At 48.0% G+C, this 25,073-nt stretch overlaps 1 long non-coding RNA gene across 1 annotated transcript in view; it reads left to right on the forward strand.

The window, feature by feature from the left end:
• The window catches only part of LOC135037950 (uncharacterized), a 34,950-nt gene extending 18,808 nt beyond the window's left edge, over positions 1-16,142 (forward strand). The window contains exon 3 of the long non-coding RNA XR_010232397.1: positions 16,048-16,142. This is a non-coding gene — a long non-coding RNA (uncharacterized LOC135037950). The remainder of the gene's footprint in view (positions 1-16,047) is intronic.
• Positions 16,143-25,073: the final 8,931 nt, after the last annotated feature.

Here is a 25,073-nt window from a genome sequence, read left to right on the forward strand (position 1 = left end):
CAACCTCTTTTCCAGAATCCCTCCCAGAATAATCTGTGTGCCGTACGAGGTAGGACCTTGGTTAGAGATATAACCTCTTATCCTCGCATATGGCTCCACCACAGGGATAGATGTTACCTTTAAATTTTCAAAGATAAAGCAAACATAGTGCAAGTACAGTCGAATGCAACTTTTGATTTTATGGTTTAATAAATTGCACTCACAATATACAAATGGATAAAAAGCATGTAAACCACTTATAGTGGATATGGATATTTGCCAGGCATTTGTGAAGTTACCCTCCCAGATCTCAAATAGGGTGATGTGGATCAGTGGTCCGGATACACTGTACCAACTTGTAGGGAACTGTCACCGCCAGGGATAATCCAAAGAGACACCAGTCACCACGCCTGAAGCTTTTCGGACCTCAGTCCTTCATCAGGGGCATTTTGAACATGTGTGACTAGCGCAATAGTGATCATATTTATTGTTTTGTTGACTGTTTGGGGACTTGTGAGGAGTTCTCTTTTTCACTGTAGCTGCTGTTCACAGTTGGCGCGTTATACAGAACTATTTTCCTTTTGGTCGCATCATCATGTTTCATTTTATTTCTCTGGGCATATCATATCTACATTATTATTAGGAACTAGGGAGAAATTAGATTAAGCCATGTGATTTTACTACAAGATTGTAAAATAGTTCTAATCATGTCCCTGTGTGCTGTTAAACACTTCCAAACGGTGGTGCTAGACACACCTCTCCAGCGGTGCACACTCTCCGTGTCACTCTCTACCTGACGTCACCCTCTCCCTGTCACCCATTGCTGTCACCCACTTTCTGGCATCACCCTCTCCCTGTCACCCACTGCTGTCACCCTCTCTCTGGCGTCACCCTCTCTCTGTCACCCACTGCTGTCACTCTCTCTCTGGTATCACCCTCTCCCTGTCACTCACTGCTGTCACCCACTGCTGTCACCCTCTACCTGTCGTCACCCTCTACCTGTCACCCATTGCTCTGTCACCCTCTCCCTGGCATTACCCTCTCCCACCCACTGCTGGCTATTTTGCTGTCCAGGACTTCCATTACCTTAATAGCGCCCTGCACCCAAGCCGATTTTAAGTTAATGGAAGCCTTGTACAACAAAATTGCATTCATGTCCTCGCTACTCCCTCCCCAGTCCCAAAGATTCGTTTTTATTTTTTATTTTATAAAAATGTACAATATATACAGTACGCCACCTGCTCATCACAAGTTTAATGAGTAGGCAGGCTACGGGCATTGGCATCGGCGGCATCGGACTGAGATGCGAATTAGTGGTGGGGGCCGAGGCAATGGTGGTGGTCCATTTTGTAAGCCATTGGCGGGAGTGGTGGCCATTAGTGGTGGGGGTAGTGGGCATCAGGTACAGTGGCAGTAGCAGTCATCGGCTCAGGGGCAGCAGCGCGCATTGGCTCGGTGGCGGTAGGGATCATCACCAGGACTCGGCGGACATTATGGCTGCAGTGCCTCACCAGCCACTGACCTCACCGCACGCCACTGGAACCCAGTACTATGGTAACACCATCTTCTGACAACATATGATGTTTAATATTTACTAAGTATATGTAGTGAACCCCCAGCCAGACGAAACTTTTAGGGGAACTGAGCTCGATTCTGGAACCAACACACAAACACAACTATACACAGCACGCTAGTTAGAGGAAGATGGCTCAGGTGTACACGAAAATAACTCACAGGCTACAATTTAAATAAACACAAATGTACCCTTTCACTTTGAGGGAGTTGTACATTCTGGCCACACAAGCCAAAAATATTAAAAAACATCGAGACAACATGTAAAACATGGGTGCTGCCCATCTGGAGAGACATCACTTTCTCTTCTTTTTACCCGCCTGATGTAGTTCTTCACGGCTCGGTCTGTGAAGCGACCTTCGAGGGCCCTGCCCAGTGGGATTTTCTTCCTGGGCAGGGGGAGGGGAGGGAGCAGATGTGGCTGGCTCTCTGTGGGCAAGGGAGACAGTGATGTCCTGGAGCCCTTGCAGAATGGAATTTGCACTGTCTTTGAAGGAGGAGGCGAGTTGCTCTTGGCCCTGCCTGATCTCTGCCAGACCTTGGCAGAGCTGAGCTACACCTTGCTCCACACTGGTTCTGTGCTCAGTGAGCCAGACAGGTATCTGGCTTACCTCCCAAATCATCCTGTCTTGAAAAGCATTCAGGCTCTCACCATACCTTGCTATTTCAGACAGGATGTCCGGGATAGCAGAGGGTTGGGTGGTGGTGCCAGTTGGAATCTGGATGGATGGAATTTGTGGTCCCACAGTGCCAGAGACACTACCACCCCCCCCCCCCCCCCCCCTCAGCCTCAGCCACATAACCCTCCTCTGACTCTACCTGCTCACCCACCTGTGCTGTGTTATGTTCAAATCAAAAAATAAGAATTTACTTACCGATAATTCTATTTCTCGTAGTCCGTAGTGGATGCTGGGACTCCGTCAGGACCATGGGGGGGGGATAGCGGCTCCGCAGGAGACTGGGCACAAAAGTAAAAGCTTTAGTACTACCTGGTGTGCACTGGCTCCTCCCCCTATGACCCTCCTCCAAGCCTCAGTTAGGATACTGTGCCCGGACGAGCGTACACAATAAGGAAGGATTTTTGAATCCCGGGTAAGACTCATACCAGCCACACCAATCACACCGTATAACTTGTGATCTAAACCCAGTTAACAGCATGATAACATGAGGAGCCTCCAGAAAAGATGGCTCACTACAACAAAACCCAAATTTTGGCAACAATAACTATGTACAAGTATTGCAGACAATCCGCACTTGGGATGGGCGCCCAGCATCCACTACGGACTACGAGAAATAGAATTATCGGTAAGTAAATTCTTATTTTCTCTGACGTCCTAAGTGGATGCTGGGGACTCCGTAAGGACCATGGGGATTATACCAAAGCTCCCAAACGGGCGGGAGAGTGCGGATGACTCTGCAGCACCGAATGAGAGAACTCCAGGTCCTCCTCAGCCAGGGTATCAAATTTGTAGAATTTTACAAATGTGTTTTCCCCTGACCAAGTAGCTGCTCGGCAAAGTTGTAAAACCGAGACCCCTCGGGCAGCCGCCCAAGATGAGCCCACCTTCCTGGTGGAATGGGCATTTACAGATTTTGGCTGTGGCAGGCCTGCCACAGAATGTGCAAGCTGAATTGTACTACAAATCCAACGAGCAATAGTCTGCTTAGAAGCAGGAGCACCCAGCTTGTTGGGTGCATACAGGATAAACAGTGAGTCAGATTTCCTGACTCCAGCCGTCCTGGAAACATATATTTTCAGGGCCATGACTACATCCAGCAACTTGGAGTCCTCCAAGTCCCTAGTAGCCGCAGGTACCACAATAGGCTGGTTCAGGTGAAACGCTGAAACCACCTTAGGAAGAAATTGAGGACGAGTCCTCAATTCCGCCCTATCCAAATGAAATATCAGGTAAGGGCTTTCATAGGATAAAGCCGCCAATTCTGATACGCGCCTGGCTGAAGCCAGGGCCAACAGCATTACCACTTTCCATGTGAGATATTTTAAGTCCACTGTGGCAAGTGGTTCAAACCAATGTGATTTTAGGAATCCCAAAACCACATTGAGATCCCAGGGTGCCACTGGAGGCACAAAGGGAGGCTGTATATGCAGTACCCCCTTGACAAACGTCTGAACTTCAGGAACTGAAGCCAATTCTTTCTGGAAGAAAATTGACAAGGCCGAAATTTGAACCTTAATGGACCCTAATTTTAAGCCCATGGACAGTCCTGTTTGCAGGAAATGCAGGAAACGACCTAGTTGAAATTCCTCTGTCGGGGCCTTCCTGGCCTCGCACCACGCAACATATTTTCGCCAAATACGGTGATAATGTTGTGCGGTTACATCCTTCCTGGCTTTGATCAGGGTAGGGATGACTTCATCCGGAATGCCTTTTTCCTTCAGGATCCGGCGTTCAACCGCCATGCCGTCAAAAACGCAGCCGCGGTAAGTCTTGCAACAGACAGGGTTCTTGCTGGAGCAGGTCCCTTCTTAGAGGTAGAGGCCACGGATCCTCGTGAGCATCTCTTGAAGTTCCGGGTACCAAGTCCTTCTTGGCCAATCCGGAGCCACGAGTATAGTTCTTACTCCTCTCCGTCTTATAATTCTCAGTACCTTGGGTATGAGAGGCAGAGGAGGGAACACATACACTGACTGGTACACCCACGGTGTTACCAGAGCGTCCACCGCTATTGCTTGAGGGTCCCTTGACCTGGCGCAATACCTTTCTAGTATTTTGTTGAGGCGGGACGCCATCATGTCCACCTTTGGTTTTTCCCAACGGTTTACAATCAAGTGGAAGACTTCTGGATGAAGTCCCCACTCTCCCGGGTGGAGATCGTGTCTGCTGAGAAAGTCTGCTTCCCAGTTGTCCACTCCGGGAATGAACACTGCTGACAGTGCTATCACATGATTTTCCGCCCAGCGAAGAATCCTTGCAGCTTCTGCCATCGCCCTCCTGCTTCTTGTGCCGCCCTGTCTGTTTACGTGGGCGACTGCCGTGATGTTGTCCGACTGGATCAACACCGGCTGACCCTGAAGCAGAGGCCTTGCTTGACTTAGGGCATTGTAAATGGCCCTTAGTTCCAGGATATTTATGTGAAGTGACGTTTCCATGCTTGACCACAAGCCCTGGAAATTTTTTCCTTGTGTGACTGCTCCCCAGCCTCTCAGGCTGGCATCCGTGGTCACCAGGACACAGTCCTGAATGCCGAATCTGCGGCCCTCTAGGAGATGAGCACTCTGTAACCACCACAGGAGAGACACCCTTGTCCTCGGAGACAGGGTTATCCGCTGATGCATCTGAAGATGCAATCCGGACCATTTGTCTAGCAGATCCCACTGAAAAGTTCTTGCGTGGAATTGCCGAATGGAATCGCTTCGTAAGAAGCCACCATTTTCCCCAGGACCCTTGTGCATTGATGCACTGACACTTGGCCTGGTTTTAGGAGGTTCCTGACTAGCTAGGATAACTCCCTGGCTTTCTCCTCCGGGAGAAAAACCTTTTTCTGGACTGTGTCCAGAATCATCCCTAGGAACAGCAGACGTGTCGTCGGAATCAGCTGCGATTTTGGGATATTTAGAATCCACCCGTGCTGTTGTAACACTGCTTGAGATAGTGCTACTCCGACTACTAACTGTTCCCTGGACCTTGCCCTTATCAGGAGATCGTCCAAGTAAGGGATAATTAGGACGCCTTTTCTTCGAAGAAGTATCATCATTTCGGCCATTACCTTGGTAAAGACCCGGGGTGCCGTGGACAATCCAAACGGCAGCGTCTGAAACTGATAATGACAGTTCTGTACCACAAACCTGAGGTACCCTTGGTGAGAAGGGCAAATTGGGACATGAAGGTAAGCATCCTTGATGTCCAGAGACACCATATAGTCCCCTTCTTCCAGGTTCGCTATCACTGCTCTGAGTGACTCCATCTTGAATTTGAACCTTTGTATGTAAGTGTTCAAGGATTTCAGATTTAAAATAGGTCTCACCGAGCCGTCCGGCTTCGGTACCACAAACAGCGTGGAATAATACCCCTTTCCCTGTTGCAGGAGGGGTACCTTGATTATCACCTGCTGGGAATACAGCTTGTGAATGGCTTCCAATACCGCCTCCCTGTCGGAGGGAGACGTTGGTAAAACAGACTTCAGGAACCGGCGAGGGGGAGACATCTCGAACTCCAATTTGTACCTCTGAGATACTACCTGAAGGATCCAGGGGTCCACTTGCGAGTGAGCCCACTGCGCGCTGAAATTCTTGAGACGGCCCCCCACCGTGCCTGAGTCCGCTTGTAAGGCCCCAGCGTCATGCTGAGGACTTGGCAGAAGCGGGGGAGGGCTTCTGTTCCTGGGAAGAGGCTGCCTGATGCAGTCTTTTTCCCCTTCCTCTGCCCCGGGGCAGAAATGAGGAGCCTTTTGCCCGCTTGCCCTTATGGGGACGAAAGGACTGAGCCTGAAAAGACGGCGTCTTTTTCTGCTGAGAGGCGACCTGGGGTAAAAAGTTGGATTTCCCAGCAGTTGCCGTGGCCACCAGGTCCGATAGACCGACTCCAAATAACTCCTCCCCTTTATAAGGCAATACTTCCATATGCCGTTTAGAATCCGCATCACCTGACCACTGTCGCGTCCATAACCCACTTCTGGCAGAAATGGACAGCGCATTCACTCTTGATGCCAGAGTGCAAATATCCCTCTGTGCATCTCGCATATATAGAAATGCATCTTTCAAATGCTCTATCGTCAATAATATACTGTCCCTATCCAGGGTATCAATATTTTCAGTCATGGAATCCGACCAAGCCACCCCAGCACTGCACATCTAGGCTGAGGCGATTGCTGGTCGCAGTATAACACCAGTATGTGTGTATATACTTTTTAGGATATTCTCCAGTTTTCTATCACCTGGTTCCTTGAGGGCGGCCGTATCAGGAGACGGTAACGCCACTTGTTTTGATAAGCGTGTGAGCGCTTTATCTACCCTAGGGGGTGTTTCCCAACGCGCCCTAACCTCTGGCGGGAAAGGGTATAATGCCAATAATTTTTTAGAAATTATCAGTTTTTTATCGGGGGAAACCCACGCTTCATCACACACCTCATTTAATTCATCTGATTCAGGAAAAACTACGGGTAGTTTTTTCACACCCCCCATAATACCCTTTTTGTGGTACTTGTAGTATCAGAAATGTTCAAAACCTCCTTCATTGCCGTGATCATGTAACGTGTGGCCCTACTGGAAGTCACGTTTGTCTCCTCACCGTCGACACTGGAGTCAGTATCCGTGTCTGGATCTGTGTCGACCACCTGAGGTAACGGGCGCTTTAGAGCCCCTGACGGTTTTTGAGACGCCTGGACAGGCACTAGCTGATTTGCCGGCTGTCCCATGTCGTCAACTGTCTTTTGTAAAGTGCTGACGCTATCACGTAATTCCTTCCATAAAACCATCCAGTCAGGTGTCGACTCCCTAGGGGGTGAAATCACTATTACCGGCAATTGCTCCGCCTCCACATCATTTTCCTCCTCATACATGTTGACACACACGTACCGACACACAGCACACACACCGGGAATGCTCTGATAGAGGACAGGACCCCACTAGCCCTTCGGGGAGACAGAGGGAGAGTTTGCCAGCACACACCAGAGCGCTATATATAAATATATAGGGACAACCTTATATAAGTGTTTCTCCCTTATATAGCTGCTGTATTGTTTATTATGCCAATTAGTGCCCCCCCTCTCTTGTTTTACCCTGTTTCTGTAGTGCAGGACTGCAGGGGAGAGTCAGGGAGACGTCCTTCCAGCGGAGCTGTGAGGGAAAATGGCGCTTGTGTGCTGAGGAGATAGGCTCCGCCCCCTTCTCGGCGGCCTTTCTCCCGCTTTTTGTGGAAAACTGGTAGGGGTTAAAATTCATCCATATAGCCCAGGAGCTATATGTGATGCATTTATTCGCCAGCCAAGGTGTTTCTATTGCGTCTCAGGGCGCCCCCTCCCCCCCAGCGCCCTGCACCCTCAGTGACCGGAGTGTGAAGTGTGCTGAGAGCAATGGCGCACAGCTGCAGTGCTGTGCGCTACCTTGTGGAAGACAGGACATCTTCTGCCGACGATTTTCCGGACCTCTTCTGTCTTCTGGCTCTGTAAGGGGGCCGGCGGTGCGGCTCTGGGACCGAGCTCCAAGGCTGGGCCTGTGATCGGTCCCTCTGGAGCTAATGGTGTCCAGTAGCCTAAGAAGCCCAATCCACTCTGCACGCAGGTGAGTTCGCTTCTTCTCCCCTTAGTCCCTCGATGCAGTGAGCCTGTTGCCAGCAGGTCTCACTGAAAATAAAAAACCTAAAACTAAACTTTTCACTAAGCAGCTCAGGAGAGCCACCTAGTGTGCACCCTTCTCGTTCGGGCACAAAAATCTAACTGAGGCTTGGAGGAGGGTCATAGGGGGAGGAGCCAGTGCACACCAGGTAGTACTAAAGCTTTCACTTTTGTGCCCAGTCTCCTGCGGAGCCGCTATCCCCCCCATGGTCCTGACGGAGTCCCAGCATCCACAAGGACGTCAGAGAAATAAGAATGAGTGGAAAAAGAGTTGAAAAAAACAACATGAGACTTTTTGAACCAATAAATTATTTGTTTAGGAATATGTGTGTAAACTTACCTGGCAAGTCGTGTGCATTCAGTATTTCAGGCAGGTCCGTGTCCATATGAGACACTCCAACCCCCTCCTCGTAACTCACACAGTCCATCGCCATCTGCTCAAGATCTGTGTACTCCACAGTGGCAGCTTGACCTCCCCCTGTTGCCCTCGAGGCATTCCACTCCAAAGACCTCTTGCCCTTCAGGCAGGATTTGAAATCGGCCCAACTACATATGTGATGAAAAATAGGGGCAAAGTACAGAAAAGTTATGAATACCTGCTTTCATTGATAGTACACATGTTATGTATTTGGTTGCTATAGGCAACATCACATCTAGCTAAGTTTTTAATAATACTTGGCTCAGAAAATGGTGTGTCAATATACACTTACCGTCTTCTAACTTCCTGTGATGTGCGGACTATTGACCCGACTTCATTAACAGAATCAGTGATGTCCCTCCAGATTCGCTCTTTGGATGCAGCACCCATGTTTTGGGGTCCTCGAGGAATTTTGGACATGGCCTGTGTGACCAAAACACGTAACTCCCTCTTAGTGAAGGCGGGCTGTCTTTTTTATTTTTTTGGATGTAGCCTGTGAGCTATCGTCCTGTCCCTCATCACCATCTTCCCTTTCACTAGCTGCTTGTGTACTTTGTGTTTGAGATGGTATTCCGGAATCTCCCTCAGTTACCCCAGTATCTATGTCTCCCTTAAAATAAAAAATTACACAAATCACGTTAGAATGTACAAATAGCGTTTATGACCCCACTAGCGTACGCAAACGGTACTGGGTCAAGTTACAAACTAATGCACACAATTACATGCGGTAAAATCATACTGCACATAAGCAACTAATCTTATGTGCGGAACGACCAACGGAATCGATAATTGCGGCTGCGAATTCCTTTCAGCTAGAGCTTGATGGCCTATATGGGTACTGCACCAACCCTCCTGTGGTTGTGCTTCTTGACTCTATCTATAGCGGACTTCCTAGTCTGCTGTACCTGGACCTCCTGGTCTGTGTCTACAGTAGACCTCCTGGTCTGCTATACTCTAATGCTCTAATTTCAATATTTAACAAGGGATGCCTCCCAAGCCACCACACGCCGTCACTTTCGCGGATGTCCTCACGAGAACTCGACTTCTACGTTCCAACCAAAAATGAGAAAATACTTATATATACACACACTCTTTCACCTCATATACTCTTTACTTTCGTTTCTGTACAGAAATCCCTTTCATTCAGTATCGCAGTCTAGTCCTAGAGGAGTTGCAACTAGAGAAGGATCTATTAGATTAAAATTTAGGACACTGAGATTGACTTGCGCTATTATCGCGTTGCCTCCGTATCGCCTACTAAAACAATACTATCGTGTGATTTGTATTACGTGGGCGTATCCGTACGCTCCGTTGCATAATATACGCTCCGTGCGTCGACCCTTGCGTCACGTACGCTAGTCCTGCCCTTTGTTAGGGACACGTGTACGCAGGCCAGATATGTCCACAGAAACACAACTAACACGTTTATATCAATGTAGATGATCTTTAACTGTAATCATCTACCGAGCACCACACACAGATCTTTCCTTGTATCTTTAGGCAAAGCCGTGTGTGTGTTTTACAAATTACCCCCTTACGTATTAATTTTACTTTTAACTATCAATAGCAACAACTCTTTCTCAGTACGTTATCAATGATAAAATGGCAAACAGGAAGGTGAAATGTGAAAATATACAAATGAAAAGAAATGCAGGTGTGTGCGTGCGTGCATGTGTGCGTACGCAAAACAGAAATAAACAGTTTTAAAAGACAATAGCGTATTGTTCTTACCTTCCGGTTCCGGATTCCACCAGCACTCCTACAGCGTAGCGAAACAGACGCTTATCTAGTCAGCACTACTATATCTCTCACCACCAATACGGATACGAAGGGATACTACTTTCCCGCCCTTTGCTGACAGATAAAGTCTGTGTTCGCTAGTGCGGATATGTGGAGGACGGACAAGCTCCCAATTGATAATGCAGATTATTTATCTTATAACATTCACTATATGAGGGTAAGAGACTCAGTACGCAATTGGCGTATGAGGTACTGTAAGGGTACGCACTTAGCGTAGCAGATGCTTTGCCGTGGTCGAGACGCACGAGCGGTTCGTTCGCTTGTGGCTTACGTTTGGTATCGAGCACGCTATAGGCGGCCGATTTCCGTAATGCTCCGCTACTAGCGTAGCAGAAGCTGCGCCCACGAGTGGAACACGATAAGGATTGATAAGGAATGGTCCAATAAATTTGGGTCCCAATCTAGCCGAGGGTTGTCGGAGCTTGATGTTGCGAGTTGACAACCATACCTTATCTCCCACCTTAAAAGTGCAAGGACGTCGGAGCCTATCAGAAAATGCCTTTTCTCGGAAGGCAGCTTTTCTCAAGGCAAGGTGCACCTTTCTCCAAATTGTTCTGAGATGGGAGGTTAAGGTCAACGAGGAGACTCGAGAATGAGGAAAAAAAGAGTTGGCTCTAGGATGAAAGCCAAAGACCGAAAAGAATGGGGACTCCTTGGTGGAAGAATGACAAGAGTTATTATAAGCAAATTCGGCTAAAGGAAGAAATTCAGACCAATCATTCTGGAGTTTGCCCGAATACAACAGTAAATACGGTTTTAGTGACTGGTTAACTCGTTCGGTTTGTCCGTTAGATTGTGGATGGTACCCAGATGTTAAAGAGAGTTTCATATTTAATGAGGCACAAAAATGTTTCCAGAAACGAGCAATGAATTGCGGACCCCGATCAGAGACAATATCTCTGGGCAACCCATGGAGCCTGAACACATGACGGAGAAACAAGACTGCCAACCCTTGAGCAGAGGGTAATCGGGGAAGAGCAATGAAATGAGCCATCTTACTAAAACAATCTACTACCACCCAAATGACTCGAAATCTGGCTGAAAGAGGAAGGTCCACCACGAAATCCATGGATATATGTGACCATGGCCTGAGAGGAACGGCTAAAGGTACGAGTTTCCCGATCCCCAATGAACGAGGAACATTATGCCGTGCACAAACCTGACAGGAATGGACAAATTCCCTTACATCTTTAGAAAGACTAGACCACCACACCGAGCGAGAGACTAACTCCAAGGTCTTCGTGATACCTGGATGACCAGAGACTTTGTTGTCATGAAACTCAGCTAAAACAGTGCCTCTCAGAAATTCAGGGACAAAGAGACGATCAGCAGGAGTAAGTTTAGGAGCCTGCTGTTGAAGCTGGACTAACTGAGTAAATAAATCCTGTGTGAGGCCTGCCCGGATGACAGATGATGGAACTATAGGGGTAGTAGCAGGATGGTTATTGTGAACAAGAAGAAAACAACGTGACAGGGCATCAGCTTTAGTATTTTTGGAACCGGGCCTGAAGGTGATAATAAACCTGAAATGAGTAAAAAACAATGCCCAACGTGCCTGCCGAGTATTAAGCCATTTAGCTGACTCAATATACTGCAGGTTCTTATGGTCAGTAAACACTGTAATGGCATGCCTAGCTCCCTCCAGCCAATGCCTCCACTCCTCGAAAGCCCATTTAACTGCCAGCAATTCTTGATAACCAACGTCATAGTTGGATTCTGCGGAGGAGAATTTCCTGGACATGAAGGCACAAGGGTGTAATTCCTGAGACTCCGGATCTTCCTGGGATAGGATAGCCCCCACGCCAACCTCTGAGGCATCTACCTCGACTATAAAGGGGAGCTCCGGGTTAGGGTGCCTGAGAACAGGAGCCGAGACAAAGGTCTGCTTTAAGGCCCGAAAGGCAGACTCGGCTGCAGGCGACCAATTGGAAGGGTCCGCTCCTTTTTTAGTCAATGCTACTATAGGAGCTACCAAAGCTATGAATGAACCGCCTATAATAGTTTGCAAACCCTAAAAAGCGCTGAATTGCTTTTAAATTTGTGGGTTGCGCCCAATTAAGGATGGCCTGGAGTTTTTTCAGTTCCATGAAAAATCCCTGGGGAGAAATAATATACCCCATGACGGACACTTCCGTGATGTGAAAATCGCATTTCTCTAGTTTAGCGTATAAATGATTCTCCCGTAGTTTTTGAAGAACCAGACGCACATGGGTAATATGTTGTTCCATAGACTCAGAGTAAATCAAAATGTTGTCTAAATAAACGAAAACGAACTTTCCAAGAAAGTCACGAAGAACATCATTGATGAGGTCTTGAAATACCGCAGGAGCATTTGACAGCCCAAAGGGCATCACCAGGTATTCATAATGACCCGACTGTGTGCTGAAAGCCGTCTTCCACTCATCCCCAGATTTTATACGGATGAGATTGTAAGCTCCTCTAAGAACGATTTTTGAGAAGATAATGGTAGAGCGTAACTGATCAAAAAGTACTGAAATCAAAGGCAAAGGGTAGCTGTTTTTAACAGAAATTTTATTCAGAGCCTGAAAATCAATACATGGTCTAAGCGACCCATCTTTTTTCTCAACAAAAAAGAATCCTGCACTCAAAGGAGATTTCGAGGGCCTAATGAAGCCTTTTTTCAGGCTTTCCTGGATATAATTATTCATAGCCGTGGTTTCTGGCCTGGAGAGGGCATATAATCTCCCCTTAGGTAAAGTGGCGACGGTAACTAAATCTATAGCGCAGTCATAGGACCGATGTGGAGGCGAACGTCCGCATTACCCTTGGAGAAAACATCAGCAAAATCCTGATATTCCAAAGGAATAAGTTCTGGGGTAACTGCCACAACCCGGACTGGATGGGAAATACACTCCTTAACACAAAAAGGACCCCATTGGGAAATCTCTCCAGACCGCCAATTTATGGTGGGATTATGAAAGGCAAGCCAGGGGTGACCCAAAACTACTGGAACTGCCGGACAATGTGTAAGGTAAAGTTCTATTTCTTCTGAATATAGGGCCCCCACTGTCAGCACTACTGGAGGTGTGCAGTGAGTAATAACCCCATTGGAAAGCGGACCCCCATCCAAGCCGTGCATGGTGATACGTCTATCTAAGGGTATCTGTGGAACGCCTAAAGCCTTAGCCCAAGCTAAATCCATAAAATTTCCTGCTGTTCCACTGTTGACGAAGGCCGACACCAACGAACTGAGGCTGCCAAAGGAAATCTTTACCGGAACTAATAGAGAATTATTAGAGGAGATTAACTGCAGACCCAAGTGAACCCCCTCTCAATTCACTTGGTCAGAGCGTTTCCCAGCTTGTTCGGGCAGTTACGTGCGATATGTCCCTTACCACCACAATACAAACAAAGACCAGAACTTAACCTTCTGGTTCTTTCCTCTGGGGACAACCGGGAGAGACCCATTTGCTTGGGCTCCTCAACGTCCTCAGGAAAAGTATATACACATGGATTAGGCCTAAAAGTTGTTCCTCTTTCAGCCCTCCGCTCTCGGAGACGACGATCAATTTTAATAGCGAGCTCCATGAGTTTGTCTAGAGTCTCAGGAGCGGGGTACTGAAGGAGACCGTCTTTAATAACTTCCGACAAACCGAGGCGAAACTGACTGCGCAGGGCCGGGTAATTCCAGCCACAGTCGTTCGACCAACGGCGAAATTCGGTACAATACACCTCTGCTGGATTTTTGCCTTGCTTAAGGGCACGCAGGTGACTCTCAGCTGATGCTTCTCTATCTTTGTCGTCATATAAGAGGCCTAAGAATTTAAAAAAGGCGTCTACTGATAACAAAGCAGCATCATCCCCTCTTAGCCCAAACGCCCAGGTCTGTGGATCACCCTGAAGTAGAGACATCACAATCCCGACCCACTGAGACTCGTACCAGAGGAACGGGGCCTTAAACGAAAATAAAGCTTACAAGCTTCCTTAAAATAAAAAAAAATCCTTTCGGTTACCCGAAAAACGGTCAGGTAAATGCATCTTTGGTTCCGGAACCATACTCAGGGAGGCTCGCAAAAGATCTTCCTGCGATCTCACCCGAAGAGTAAGGTCCTGAACCATCTGAGTTAATTCCTGTATTTGGTTAACCAAAAGCTGACTGGGGTTTGGCCCTAAACCTGCCGGATTCATGAGGCCGAATTTCTAGGCCCACCAATACAACGGAAAAAATTAAACCCCCTTTTTTTTTTTTTTTATGTGGGCCGGTGATAATGTTACGATCCTGATGCTCAGGACAGGGGAGATCTTATGTAGTGAGTCCTGAGCACCAAGGCGGAATGCTGGGATTGGGAAATGGGAAGGAAATAGCCCCTAGCACCCTTCCTCCGTTGTCTTACCTGTGTTATCAATTCACGTCTGAACGACTATGGTTTCTTGGGCCCATGGCAGCCGCGTTTGAAGGGCGGATTAGGTCTGCCCAACTCCGATGCCCCCTCAGGTCTTAAAGAGAGACAAGGCGTGAATTGAGACAGGGTAATAACAAGGGGACCTCTAACTGAAACAACCACGCTAGGGGCTATAAACTACCTAAAAACTAAACGTATGTGCGGCACGCCGCCAAAGGAAAAGAACTACAAAGAAACCACTGTCCACTCCCCCACACGGCACCGCAGAGTTCCGGGGAGGACAGTGAAAGCGGAAACCTCCGCAAATGCACCAATTCACAGTGAAGTAAATACTAAGCGGCATAGGCCGCAACACGCGGCAGAAGCCGCTACTCACGAAACCGGGCGAGAACCCTAGATGACAGAAACAGGTTCGCAAGGACTAGAAGGATTCCCAGAACCGTCTTTGGACCTCCAAAGTACGAGAGGGCAGGGAGCAAGATCCACCAGACACAGCTGACCAGGAACAGAGTTCTGCAAGGCAGGAACAGCATACAAGAAGCTATCACCGGCGGGGGCTGCAGTGTGCTGGCTCACATAAAAAGACCCTGCTGGCCAATAACAAGAGGGCCAGCAGGACCAGCCCCCAGACCCTAATTACTAGTTGCCGTGCAGCTGCCCTGCTGCACGAGCAACCTAATTAACTATTCTTAGCAATGGGGAACGTGGTCCACCTGTGGCGTCCCCGTTGCTATGCACCCGGCGGCCCTGCACGCAACGGCGTCCTGTGTTGCCAGGGACCCGGTGGCTATCATGCGTACGGCGTCCTGGCGTTGCTAGGCGCCGTACGGGGGACAGGGAAGGAGAGAGGCGCGGCGGCCGTGACCACTGCTCAGTCAGGGCACGGCCGAAGACCGCCGCGCCTAACAGTATGTATGGTTGTGCAATGGTCGTTTGTAGTGTTTTAAACAGGGTATTAGTATTTTGTTGGATAATGTTTTTGCATATAAATTTTATCTCATGTACTATGTAATATTTGTGTGACCTGTAATTTACATTGGCCCTCATTCCGAGTTGTTCGCTCACAAGGCGAATGTAGCAGAGTTACACACGCTAAGCCTACGCCTACTGGGAGTGTATCTTAGCTTCTTAAATGTGCGACCGATGTATTCGCAATATTGCGATCACAAACCTCGTAGCAGTTTTAGAGTAGCTTCAGACTTACTCTGCCTGTGCGATCATTTCAGTGCTTGTCGTTCCAGGTTGACGTCACAAACACACCCAGCGTTCGCCCAGGCACTCCCACCGTTTCTCCGGCCACTCCTGCGTTTTTTCCAGAAACGGTAGCGTTTTCAGCCACACGCCCATAAAACGCAGTGTTTCCGCCCAGTAACACCCATTTCCTGTCAATCACAATGCGATCGCCGGAGCGATGAAAAAGCCGTGAGTAAAAATACTATCTTCATAGCAAAGATACTTGGCGCAGTCGCAGTGCGAACATTGCGCATGCGCACTAAGCGGAATTTCACTGCGATGCGATGAAAAACACAGAGCGAACAACTCGGAATGAGGGCCATTGTGTCCGTTCTATTGTTGAGAGTGGATACTTTATTTCTTATAGTCCATTTCTCTCTCTTGTAGGTGTCTCATTAGTGGTGTTTGTCACCACATTTATTTTCTGGCCAAGTAGACAGTTTGTTTTTGTTTTTTCAGCCGAATTAGGCCGTTCATTTATTGAGCAGGTAAGTTGCATATCCCTGTGTGTCCTGGTGTGTGTTTGTTGCAAGTGTGTATCTGATTTCTTATAGGCCATTTCTCTCTCTTGTACTTTTGACAAAGTAGGGCTGATTTTTTTCAGTATTTGCTAATAAAGGACCCCCGTTTATTTTCGGATCTGTGTTTTCTGTGATGTTTTTATTTTGTTTATCAATTTAAATTAGTCATACTTATTTTGGATACAATATGTCGTTGCATTAATTATATGGGTAGGGTTGATATCTCTAATTATTTATGATTTGTGATGTTAACCTATGTTGGAGCTAATTAGCTAATTTTTGATATTTTATTTTTATCCAATTATGTGTTTTTGGTCCGTATTTAAATCTTGAAGAAATGGAGTACGCACAAGCAGTAAGTTAACACCCATAAACTTAGAATTTGATTATGGATGACAATGTGTGTTGTTTTTTATAATGCTTTTTACTAGTGATGAGCGGGTTCGGTTCCTCGGAATCCGAACCCGCCCGAACTTCAGCTTTTTTCTCACGGGTCCGAGCAGGCTCGGATCCTCCCGCCTTGCTCGGTTAACCCGAGCGCGCCTGAACGTCATCATCCCGCTGTCGGATTCTCGCGAGACTCGGATTCTATATAAGGAGCCGCGCGTCGCCGCCATTTTCACACATGCATTGAGATTGATAGGGAGAGGACGTGGCTGGCGTCCTCTCCGTTTTATAGAGAAGAGACTAGAGTAGAGAGAGACACAGTATTTAGTAATTTTGGGGAGCATTAGGAGGAGTACTACTTGCTGAAGTGATAGTGTGACTGTATATCTGACTTGTGGGGGAGACTGGGGAGCAGTTAGAGTCTGAGAGCAGGAGTACATATTAAGTACAGTGCACACTTTTGCTTCCAGAGTGCCACACTGCCATTGTAAACACACTGACCACCAGTATATTGTGATTGTCTGCTTAGGAGGAGTACTACTTGCAAGTTGCTGATAGTGTGACCAGTGACCTGACCACCAGTTTAATTAATCACCACCAGTTTAATATATATATATATATATATAATTGTATATATATATATATATATATATATAATTGTATACCACCTACCCGTGGTTTTTTTTTTTCTTTCTTCTTGATACATACTATATAGTAGCTTACTGTAGCAGTCTGCGGTGCTGAGCTGACAGTGTCCAGCAGGTCCGTCATTAGTGTCATTACATAATAAATATATATACCTGTCCGGCTGCAGTACTAGTGATATTATTATTATTATAATATATATATATATATTAATTTCATCTCATTATCATCCAGTCTATATTAGCAGCAGACACAGTACGGTAGTCCACGGCTGTAGCTACCTCTGTGTCGGCAGTCGCTCGTCCATCCATAATTGTATACCACCTACCCGTGTTTTTTTTTTTTCTTTCTTCTTTATACATACTACTATAGTAGCTTACTGTAGCAGTGTGCGGTGCTGCTGAGCTGACAGTGTCCAGCAGGTCCGTCATCAGTCATTACATAATAAATATATATACCTGTCCGGCTGCAGTACTAGTGATATTATATATATATATATATATATATATTGATTTCATCTCATTATCATCCAGTCTATATTAGCAGCAGACACAGTACGGTAGTCCACGGCTGTAGCTACCTCTGTGTCGGCAGTCGCTCGTCCATCCATAATTGTATACCACCTACCCGTGTTTTTTTTTTCTTTCTTCTTTATACATACTACTATAGTAGCTTACTGTAGCAGTGTGCGGTGCTGCTGAGCTGACAGTGTCCAGCAGGTCCGTCATCAGTCATTACATAATAAATATATATACCTGTCCGGCTGCAGTACTAGTGATATTATATAATATATATATATATATATTGATTTCATCTCATTATCATCCAGTCTATATTAGCAGCAGACACAGTATGGTAGTCCACGGCTGAAGCTACCTCTGTGTCGGCAGTCGCTCGTCCACCCATAATTGTATACCACCTACCCGTGGTTTTTTTTTTTTCTTTCTTCTTTATACATACTACTATAGTAGCTTACTGTAGCAGTGTGCGGTGCTGCTAAGCTGACAGTGTTTAGCAGGTCCGTCATGAGTCATTACATAATAAATATATATACCTGTCCGGCTGCAGTACTAGTGATATTATATAATATATATATATTGATTTCATCTCATTATCATCCAGTCTATATTAGCAGCAGACACAGTACGGTAGTCCACGGCTGTAGCTACCTCTGTGTCGGCAGTCGCTCGTCCATCCATAAGTATACTAGTATCCATCCATCTCCATTGTTTACCTGAGGTGCCTTTTAGTTGTGCCTATTAAAATATGGAGAACAAAAATGTTGAGGTTCCAAAAATAGGGAAAGATCAAGATCCACTTCCACCTCGTGCTGAAGCTGCTGCCACTAGTCATGGCCGAGACTATGAAATGCCATCAACGTCGTCTGCCAAGGCCGATGCCCAATGTCTTAGTACAGAGCATGTAAAATCCAAAACACCAAATATCAGTAAAAAAAGGACTCCAAAATCTAAAATAAAATTGTCGGAGGAGAAGCGTAAACTTGCCAATATGCCATTTATGACACGGAGTGGCAAGGAACGGCTGAGGCCCTGGCCTATGTTCATGGCTAGTGGTTCAGCTTCGCTAGAAAAAAGAAAAGACTTGCGGCAAAAGCACAGTAAAGAACTGTGCATTCTTCGAAATCACAAATCCACAAAGAGAGTCCAATTGTGTCGGTTGCGATGCCTGACCTTCCCAACACTGGACGTGAAGAGCATGCGCCTTCCACCATTTGCACGCCCCCTGCAAGTGCTGGAAGGAGCACCCGCAGTCCAGTTCCTGATAGTCAGATTGAAGATGTCAGTGTTGAAGTACACCAGGATGAGGAGGATATGGGTGTTGCTGGCGCTGGGGAGGAAATTGACCAGGAGGATTCTGATGGTGAGGTGGTTTGTTTAAGTCAGGCACCCGGGGAGACACCTGTTGTCCGTGGGAGGAATATGGCCATTGACATGCCTGGTGAAAATACCAAAAAAATCAGCTCTTCGGTGTGGAAGTATTTCAACAGAAATGCGGACAACAGGTGTCAAGCCGTGTGTTGCCTTTGTCAAGCTGTAATAAGTAGGGGTAAGGACGTTAACCACCTCGGAACATCCTCCCTTATACGTCACCTGCAGCGCATTCATCATAAGTCAGTGACAAGTTCAAAAACTTTGGGCAACAGCGGAAGCAGTCCACTGACCAGTAAATCCCTTCCTCTTGTAACCAAGCTCACGCAAACCACCCCACCAACTCCCTCAGTGTCAATTTCCTCCTTCCCCAGGAATGCCAATAGTCCTGCAGTCCATGACACTGGCAATTCTGACGAGTCCTCTCCTGCCTGGGATTCCTCCGATGCATCCTTGCGTGTAACGCCTACTGCTGCTGGCGCTGCTGCTGTTGTTGCTGCTGGGAGTCGATGGTCATCCCAGAGGGGAAGTCGTAAGACCACTTTTACTACTTCCACCAAGCAATTGACTGTCCAACAGTCCTTTGCGAGGAAGATGAAATATCACAGCAGTCATCCTGCTGCAAAGCGGATAACTGAGGCCTTGGCATCCTGGGTGGTGAGAAACGTGGTTCCGGTATCCATCATTACTGCAGAGCCAACTAGAGACTTGTTGGAGGTACTGTGTCCCCGGTACCAAATACCATCTAGTTCCATTTCTCTAGGCAGGCGATACCGAAAATGTACACAGACCTCAGAAAAAGAGTCACCAGTGTCCTAAAAAATGCAGCTGTACCCAATGTCCACTTAACCACGGACATGTGGACAAGTGGAGCAGGGCAGACTCCGGACTATATGACTGTGACAGCCCACTGGGTAGATGTATGGACTCCCGCCGCAAGAACAGCAGCGGCGGCACCAGTAGCAGCATCTCGCAAACGCCAACTCTTTCCTAGGCAGGCTACGCTTTGTATCACCGCTTTCCAGAATACGCACACAGCTGAAAACCTCTTACGGCAACTGAGGAAGATCATCGCGGAATGGCTTACCCCAATTGGACTCTCCTGTGCATTTGTGGCATCGGACAACGCCAGCAATATTGTGTGTGCATTAAATCTGGGCAAATTCCAGCACGTCCCATGTTTTGCACATACCTTGAATTTGGTGGTGCAGAATTATTTCAAAAACGACAAGGGCGTGCAAGAGATGCTGTCGGTGGCCAGAAGAATTGCGGGACACTTTCGGCGTACAGTCACCACGTACAGAAGACTGGAGCACCACCAAAAACGCCTGAACCTGCCCTGCCATCATCTGAAGCAGGAGGTGGTAACGAGGTGGTATTCAACCCTCTATATGCTTCAGAGGTTGGAGGAGCAGCAAAAGGCCATTCAAGCCTATACAACTGAGCACGATATAGGAGGTGGAATGCACCTGTCTCAAGCGCAGTGGAGAATGATTTCAACGTTGTGCAAGGTTCTGCAACCTTTTGAACTTGCCACACGTGAAGTCAGTTCAGACACTGCCAGCCTGAGTCAGGTCATTCTCCTCATCAGGCTTTTGCAGAAGAAGCTGGAGACATTGAAGGAGGAGCTAAGACAGAGCGGGACTTGTGGATGGAGCCCTTAATTCGCTTAACAAGGATTCACGGGTGGTCAATCTGTTGAAATCAGAGCACTACATTTTGGCCACCGTGCTCGATCCTAGATTTAAAACCTGCCTTGAATCTCTCTTTCCGGCACACACAAGTCTGCTGGGGTTCAAAGACCTGCTGGTGAGAAAATTGTCAAGTCAAGCGGAACGCGACCTGTCAACATCTCCTCCTTCACATTCTCCCGCAACTGGGGGTGCGAGGAAAAGGCTCAGAATTCCGAGCCCACCCGCTGGCGGTGATGCAGGGCAGTCTGGAGCGACTGCTGATGCTGACATCTGGTCCGGACTGAAGGACCTGACAACGATTACGGACATGTCGTCTACTGTCACTGCATATGATTCTCTCCCCATTGAAAGAATGGTGGAGGATTATATGAGTGACCGCATCCAAGTAGGGACGTCAGACAGTCCGTACTTATACTGGCAGGAAAAAAGAGGCAATTTGGAGGCCCTTGCACAAACTGGCTTTATTCTACCTAAGTTGCCCTCCCACAAGTGTGTACTCCGAAAGAGTGTTTAGTGCCGCCGCTCACCTTGTCAGCAATCGGCGTACGAGGTTACATCCAGAAAATGTGGAGAAGATGATGTTCATTAAAATGAATTATAATCAATTCCTCCGTGGAGACATTGACCAGCAGCAATTGCCTCCACAAAGTACACAGGGAGCTGAGATGGTGGATTCCAGTGGGGACGAATTGATAATCTGTGAGGAGGGGGATGTACACGGTGATATATCGGAGGATGATGATGAGGTGGACATCTTGCCTCTGTAGAGCCAGTTTGTGCAAGGAGAGATTAATTGCTTCTTTTTTGGTGGGGGTCCAAACCAACCCGTCATTTCAGTCACAGTCGTGTGGCAGACCCTGTCACTGAAATGATGGGTTGGTTAAAGTGTGCATGTCCTGTTTATACAACATAAGGGTGGGTGGGAGGGCCCAAGGACAATTCCATCTTGCACCTCTTTTTTCTTTAATTATTCTTTGCGTCATGTGCTGTTTGGGGAGTGTTTTTTGAAGGGCCAGCCTGCGTGACACTGCAGTGCCACTCCTAGATGGGCCAGGTGTTTGTGTCGGCCACTAGGGTCGCTTAGCTTACTCACACAGCTACCTCATTGCGCCTCTTTTTTTCTTTGCGTCATGTGCTGTTTGGGGAGTGTTTTTTGAAGGGCCAGCCTGCGTGACACTGCAGTGTCACTCCTAGATGGGCCAGGTGTTTGTGTCGGCCACTAGGGTCGCTTAGCTTACTCACACAGCTACCTCATTGCGCCTCTTTTTTTCTTTGCGTCATGTGCTGTTTGGGGAGTCTTTTTTGAAGGGCCAGCCTGCGTGACACTGCAGTGCCACTCCTAGATGGGCCAGGTGTTTGTGTCGGCCACTAGGGTCGCTTAGCTTACTTACACAGCTACCTCATTGTGCCTCTTTTTTTCTTTGCGTCATGTGCTGTTTGGAGAGTGTTTTTTGAAGGGCCAGCCGGCGTGACACTGCAGTGCCACTCCTAGATGGGCCAGGTGTTTGTGTCGGCCACTAGGGTCGCTGAGCTTACTCACACATCTACCTCATTGCGCCTCTTTTTTTCTTTGCGTCATGTGCTGTTTGGGGAGTGTTTTTTGAAGGGCCAGCCTGCGTGACACTGCAGTGCCACTCCTAGATGGGCCAGGTGTTTGTGTCGGCCACTAGGGTCGCTTAGCTTACTCACACAGCTACCTCATTGCACCTCTTTTTTTCTTTGCGTCATGTGCTGTTTGGGGAGTCTTTTTTGAAGGGCCAGCCTGCGTGACACTGCAGTGGCACTCCTAGATGGGCCAGGTGTTTGTGTCGGCCACTAGGGTCGCTTAGCTTACTCACACAGTTACCTCATTGCGCCTCTTTTTTTCTTTGCGTCATGTGCTGTTTGGGGAGTGTTTTTTGAAGGGCCAGCCGGCGTGACACTGCAGTGCCACTCCTATATGGGCCAGGTGTTTGTGTCGGCCACTAGGGTCGCTGAGCTTACTCACACAGCTACCTCATTGCGCCTATTTTTTTCTTTGCATCATGTGCTGTTTGGGGAGTGTTTTTTGAAGGGCCAGCCTGCGTGACACTGCAGTGCCACTCCTAGATGGGCCAGGTGTTTGTGTCGGCCACTAGGGTCGCTTAGCTTACTCACACAGCTACCTCATTGCGCCTCTTTTTTTCTTTGCGTCATGTGCTGTTTGGGGAGTGTTTTTTGAAGGGCCAGCCTGCGTGACACTGCAGTGCCACTCCTAGATGGGCCAGGTGTTTGTGTCAGCCACTAGGGTCGCTTAGCTTACTCACACAGCTACCTCATTGCGCCTCTTTTTTTCTTTGCGTCATGTGCTGTTTGGGGAGTCTTTTTGAAGGGCCAGCCTGCGTGACACTGCAGTGCCACTCCTAGATGGGCCAGGTGTTTGTGTCGGCCACTAGGGTCGCTTAGCTTACTCACACAGCTACCTCATTGCGCCTCTTTTTTTCTTTGCGTCATGTGCTGTTTGGGGAGGGTTTTTTGAAGGGCCAGCCGGCGTGACACTGCAGTGCCACTCCTGGATGGGCCAGGTGTTTGTGTCGGCCACTAGGGTCGCTGAGCTTACTCACACAGCTACCTCATTGCGCCTCTTTTTTTCTTTGCGTCATGTGCTGTTTGGGGAGTGTTTTTTTGAAGGGCCAGCCTGCGTGACACTGCAGTGCCACTCCTAGATGGGCCAGGTGTTTGTGTCGGCCACTAGGGTCGCTTAGCTTACTCACACAGCTACCTCATTGCGCCTCTTTTTTTCTTTGCGTCATGTGCTGTTTGGGGAGTGTTTTTTGAAGGGCCAGCCGGCGTGACACTGCAGTGACACTCCTAGATGGGCCAGGTGTTTGTGTCGGCCACTAGGGTCGCTGAGCTTACTCACACAGCTACCTCATTGCGCCTCTTTTTTTCTTTGCGTCATGTGCTGTTTGGGGAGTGTTTTTTGAAGGGCCAGCTTGCGTGACACTGCAGTGGCACTCCTAGATGGGCCAGGTGTTTGTGTCGGCCACTAGGGTCACTTAGCTTACTCACACAGTTACCTCATTGCGCCTCTTTTTTTCTTTGCGTCATGTGCTGTTTGGGGAGTGTTTTTTGAAGGGCCAGCCGGCGTCACACTGCAGTGCCACTCCTATATGGGCCAGGTGTTTGTGTCGTCCACTAGGGTCGCTGAGCTTACTCACACAGCTACCTCATTGCGCCTCTTTTTTTCTTTGCGTCATGTGCTGTTTGGGGAGTGTTTTTTGAAGGGCCAGCCTGCGTGACACTGCAGTGGCACTCCTAGATGGGCCAGGTGTTTGTGTCGGCCACTAGGGTCGCTGAGCTTACTCACACAGCTACCTCATTGCGCCTCTTTTTTTCTTTGCGTCATGTGCTGTTTGGGGAGTCTTTTTTGAAGGGCCAGCCTGCGTGACACTGCAGTGCCACTCCTAGATGGGCCAGGTGTTTGTGTCGGCCACTAGGGTCGCTTAGCTTACTCACACAGCTACCTCATTGCGCCTCTTTTTTTCTTTGCGTCATGTGCTGTTTGGGGAGTCTCTTTTGAAGGGCCAGCCTGCGTGACACTGCAGTGCCACTCCTAGATGGGCCAGGTGTTTGTGTCACCCACTAGGGTCGCTTAGCTTACTCACACAGCTACCTCATTGCGCCTCTTTTTTTCTTTGCGTCATGTGCTGTTTGGGGAGTGTTTTTTGAAGGGCCAGCTTGCGTGCCAGTGCAGTGCCACTCCTAGATGGGCCAGGTGTTTGTGTCGGTCACTAGGGTCGCTTAGCTTACTCACACAGCTACCTCATTGCGCCTCTTTTTTTCTTTGCGTCATGTGCTGTTTGGGGAGTCTTTTTTGAAGGGCCAGCCTGCGTGACACTGCAGTGCCACTCCTAGATGGGCCAGGTGTTTGTGTCGGCCACTAGGGTCGCTTAGCTTACTCACACAGCTACCTCATTGCGCCTCTTTTTTTCTTTGCGTCATGTGCTGTTTGGGGAGTGTTTTTTGAAGGGCCAGCCTGCGTGACACTGCAGTGGCACTCCTAGATGGGCCAGGTGTTTGTGTCGGCCACTAGGGTCGCTTAGCTTACTCACACAGTTACCTCATTGCGCCTCTTTTTTTCTTTGCGTCATGTGCTGTTTGGGGAGTGTTTTTTGAAGGGCCAGCCTGCGTGACACTGCAGTGCCACTCCTAGATGGGCCAGGTGTTTGTGTCGGCCACTAGGGTCGCTTAGCTTACTCACACAGCTACCTCATTGCGCCTCTTTTTTTCTTTGCGTCATGTGCTGTTTGGGGAGT

The sequence above is a fragment of the Pseudophryne corroboree genome, unplaced genomic scaffold, assembly GCF_028390025.1.
Source record: "Pseudophryne corroboree isolate aPseCor3 unplaced genomic scaffold, aPseCor3.hap2 scaffold_690, whole genome shotgun sequence".
Lineage (NCBI taxonomy): Eukaryota > Metazoa > Chordata > Amphibia > Anura > Myobatrachidae > Pseudophryne > Pseudophryne corroboree.